Here is a 5,284-nt window from a genome sequence, read left to right as displayed (position 1 = left end):
GTCCCGGTGTGAATTTTTGAGAATCGTGTGTCCAAGTCCGTGCTTGAGCCGATCGCCCGTGATGAGTTTCCGGATTGTGAAAGCTAATCCTTGGCAGTTACTCAAAATCGACGTATGTGAGCCATGTGGAGGCAGGCAGGCACGCTTGTCACGATAAAAAATGGACAGGACGTGAATCGCCTAAGAAGTAGGCCACACGATATCTTCTATCCAGCAATGAAAATTGGGGAGACCCTCCAGTTTCATAAAAGAGTTCAATTGGAAAATGAAGGAAAATTCCCAATTTTCGTCAGGAAAGTGCCCAGATATTCCGGTGAACGATGATATCCGGATTCTCCGCGGGGAATTCCCAATCACCGGGTATATTCCAGGCGAATTTGGAGGAGGGACATTGTTTTCAGGAAAATCTAGCTAATTTGCGGCATAAAATTGAAGAGGATTAGCCCAATTTGTCCAGAAAGTACCAAATTTCCGTTATCTGAATTTCAATTCCTCCGATCTCCGGGTACTTTCCAGGCGAATTTTGGGGAAATTAAGCAAATTTACGTCCCCAAATCAAAGAGCATTCACCCAATTTCGTCTGGAATTTCCCTGATATTGGGAATTCCCCCACATAGAAATCTGGAAATCGATCTGGTGATGACGTGAACGACATCTAAAACTTATATCTATCATCTCATGCCGAGTGCCGCTCAATCACATTAACAAGATGTTTCTCGGATGACTTCAAAACAGCCCGTTAATTGAACTTGCACAGATATAATAAGTAGTATTATTTATTCCTAGAAACAGGAGAAGTGCAAGGTCGTAATTGCATACAGGCCTATTTATATTCGATTGGCAACTGGACATTGTGTCGTAGGCCTATGCAGCGTCCCAAACTGGCGAGCCAAACATTTTCAATTCTGTCATATTGACCGTTTCAAACAAGGAATCTCAGCAACCGCTTATTTGCAGCTGAAGACGGCATCGGTTACGCCAATGATTCTTAAAGAGTTGATCGCGAGTAACCGGATGGATTTTGGTAGCTACCACACCACCTATATCGCTGCACGTTTGCATCAAGTCTCGCTATTAACGATCTTCCGTGCTATGGTCGCTTTCGAAGAACATATTCTACATTCTTTGGTCGTTTTCCCAGTCCTCTGTCTCCGGTACCATAACCAATAAGGGAATAATGTTGTTACGATGATATGGTCTGATGATGGAAAACGTGTCCACCCCGATATCATACAAGTCGGTTTGATGCCACATGATACCAGACCGTGTCTCCCAGCGTGAGAAATGCCCAGCGCCGCAATGCCGGTTCATATAATAATCGCTCTCCCGCAGGCTTCACAGTGCACACTCCTCGCTTTTAAGCACCCAAACGGTTTCATACGATATCAGGTTGTCGTTCTTTCACAATTGCTAATACGGTTGGACTCATTCTGCGCAATATGCACGCAAAACAAATTCCCACAATTAATATATGTATCAGACAATCACGTTCCAGTAAATCGCAGGAAGCGCGGAAAAAGTTTCAAGATAAATAAAATCTGCTCCCAAAGATACTATTTTATTTTGATTTGCGTAAAATTTTGGGTCGCCTGCGAGCTTTGTGCCTTTTAAAATCTTGTTTCACTTTTGGCAAAAACTTGGTTATGGTATGTCGTGTGCGTCAAATCATCCGGCGTGCCATGAAAAATCATCTCGCGAGTTACAAATGGCACGCTTGTCTGGGGTTGCCGACCCCTGCACTATACAGTGTTCAAAGTGTAGTCATCGTTTATAGCCTACTCAAGTACAAGAAACGACCTAAATTTCTAATCAGCTACAAGTAAAATTAGTAGCGATTTACAAGTAAGTAAAAATTAAGTATTTTAGGCCTGGTTTTGCCCGAAAAACTGCGAAAAAGTAGCATTACTTCGATACCCACCACCTCTGCAAATATAAAAGAATGTATTCACCCTGGTCAAGCAGAGGGTTTAAATTGCGCATAGAAGGTGGATCGAACCACTTTTGATAACACAGATCTTTTCAGACCCCTATATCAGTTAGTTTCTGGGGGAACAGCATTCACAAGGTATAGAGTGTTTAGTAGTCTAGTTGGTTGCCTAGTTAGTTGCTTTTCAATATGCGCTAATACGAGCCGCGCATCGGGGAGGCTTTGCGAGAGTGTGATGGTTTGGGCTCTTCAAAATTGACTTTTTTCTTAAATCGTACTGGCTACTTGATACAATTGTTAGGATACCTAATTTAAGCCTACACACCAAATTTGGTTCAATTCCAACCAGTAGCCGCATTGCTACAGGAGAAGAAAGTTTTTATTTATTATATAAAAATAAATAGCAAAAAGTTTGAAAATTTTCTGTTCACCCCATGAAAGTGTTAGGTTGTGTATAGAAACGATGTTCACCAAATTTGGTTCAATTCCAACCAGTGGAAACGGAGTTATGGCAGTCGAAAAATTTGGATTACGAATAAAATATTATCTAATGCGATGGACTCGTGGCGGAAAATAATTAGGCCTGCTAAGTAACTAAATGTCGTCAATACTCGTGTTCAAAATAACTACAACAGAATAAATTAAGTTCGAACTTAATCACAATCTGTATTGTATACAAAAGGAACAGGTTTCAACTGAAATCGTGAGACAAGCCAAGCGCTTCTTCCGACAGGGAAAATATGGAAGCCTTGAAGTCTTCAATCAAGTTGAACTTGCAGATGATATAATGTTGTATACTGTCAATTTATGGCTTCCCGAAATAAGATCGACTCAGTGGGATGTCGTTTCTTTCTGCCACGGACAAACAAACCCACATACAGTATTATGGGATCGGTAGACATAGTAACGAAGAAGCCACTCATTTCGGCACGACATTGATATGCGCAAAGTCTCACACTCTCAATACAACATGAGTCGAAGTAATTGAAAATTCTGAAGAACCAAATGACTGGCACTAGTGCCGGAATTTCCTGTTACCTGTCGACGGAGTGGTTGTAGTTTTAAGCTGCAGAAATATCGTAGCTGGTCGAGATGCAGCTGTATATAGTAATTAAAGGCATACGTAGGATGCTGAGACCTTACTGTCAATTACTCATCAGATTATCTTGCACATGATATGAGGGCCAAGGATATGTATACAAATACATTTGAACATCCTTATCATGGACGAAGCATGCGATCGACAAGCAGTCACGTCAAAATCTTACAGTCGAAATGACGTTCCCATGACTCGCCCATATTATTCCATAACTTCATGTTGTAATAAGCTGGATGTGTTTATTAGCTAGCATATGTATCCCCGTATTTTGTACATTTATTGGTCGCCAACTGTTCTTTCATCAGCCTTGACAAATAGGTCATTTAAGTCACAAGCTATAGCGGGATGTTAAGCCACGGTATTGATCTGCTCGTTTTAGTTATAGGTGTCAGTTTCGCTTAATGACGATAATAGCATATGCATATAATAATAATGTTGTTAATCTTCAGTAGAAATACTTCGAATAGATATTGTTTCTCAGTTAATAGCCTCAGCCATCAGCAGTAATAATTTGTGGTGTAAAATACAAGTTTCCACAGTCTTGAAATAAATTGATCAGCTCAACGGGTGATATCTACAACTACGTGCAGAATAATTATTCTATTAGAAAGACGAGTATGCGTAGGACATTCCGGGTTCATACCCGATCAACCTTTTTTCTAAAGACAATTCTACCCACACGAGGTTCTTATCACGCGCCACACCTCGCTTGTAGTAACCGTGAGTGGTGATTGGGAGATAATAGCACAAGTAGGCAACCCTACGTAAATGATTCCAACGCCACTGCCAACTTATTCATTAGCAATGAATGATAACGGCTATGAACGTGACTGTGGCGATGAAGAATAGGAGCCTCGCTTCTATCGGGCCACCCCACCTCTCGAAAAGTCAACCAGTAGAAATTCTTCATTCGATTGTCACGGGACTATTTTCCGAGTCAAGCATTTATTTTGCTTGCGTGGGCTTGAGTGGCAGTGTTGTATAACTGTGTGTACTTAGTATTGACAAATTGCGACATCACAACAGAGCAGCCAAGGAATTGATCGATATACCACTCAGTTTGCGAGGTCAAAATTCATACATCAGTTCAGAACATACTTACTTTTGCATTTCCTCTCGACAAAATACCGAAATTAAGGCGTAGAGGAGTTGAGAACCGACGCTATAGCCCGTTTTTGTGATCGCGCTTTTTTGTATTAATTTTGGTAGCTTAGCTTTCGATGGGAGACAATTCAATATGCGGACGTCTCCTACTGTCCTTTCTATATTTTCTAGTTGTAAACACTACAAGGAAATACTTATTGTCAGACATGGTATACCGACAATCACCAATGCAGATTTATAGATTCATAGTCAGGTTAGCAAAGTAGGTCAGCCGGGCATCCTGTATTTTCTAGTGCTGGATATTAACTAGCGGTGGGTTGGCAGGTTTCTTTTAACGCTTCCGTGAGACCTGGTGGAATATATCCTGTGAGACGTTAAGAGTAATAGGCTAGCCACGTGATGTTATGCACTAATGTGACAAGGTTAACTTTCTGCACGGTAAGGACTGGTTTTAATTGGTAATCGATAGATTCCAGATATATAATATGCAGCGAACATTTACCATGTGCTGCCTTCGAAGGATATGTAGGAGGTAGGTCCATTGTCCAACCTGTAACACACATTTTGTCAAGTAAAATGACGTAGGCTACGCGTGAACCTAAACAACCAAAGAGAGAAAATTTAAAGGAAGCTACAGCTCTAGATTCACTAATATTCGCCTAATTGGAACATAACTTAATATCATATGTTATAAATCTGATGGCGGTGTAAACGTGGCCATCGAGCATCATCGATAACTGCAAGTCTGACATATACAGCGAAAATATACTGGGGCCTGCTACCTTGGATAATACAGCAGCTCGTCAAAATACAGCATTGCTGTAAAACATTGCTGTGCAACCTTTTTCGGAATGGTACACCCTTTTGATGTTAACTCAAAACTTGTACACCCCAGTCTAAATAATACGCAGAACACGTAACAAATCCTGATCGGAACAAGGATGAACCAGGTCACAAGGCAGGGATATCTAGAAACTCTAGATATCTCTGTCACAAGGTACAGGAAATACTAAATCCTAATGCTAAATACTAATCAGCGCTGGCCTGCCGACACATCCACTTCATTTTTATCGCTTGTTTTTCTATGTTATCTTTTGCTACTATTAATTCAGTGTGCAATGCTTCTTATTCCAATTTTCTATGTCACGCGATAT

This window comes from Botryllus schlosseri, chromosome 5, assembly GCF_051294905.1.
Source record: "Botryllus schlosseri isolate E-star chromosome 5, Bs_hap1, whole genome shotgun sequence".
Taxonomy (NCBI): Eukaryota; Metazoa; Chordata; class Ascidiacea; order Stolidobranchia; family Styelidae; genus Botryllus; species Botryllus schlosseri.
Note: the sequence above shows the minus strand (reverse complement) of the source record.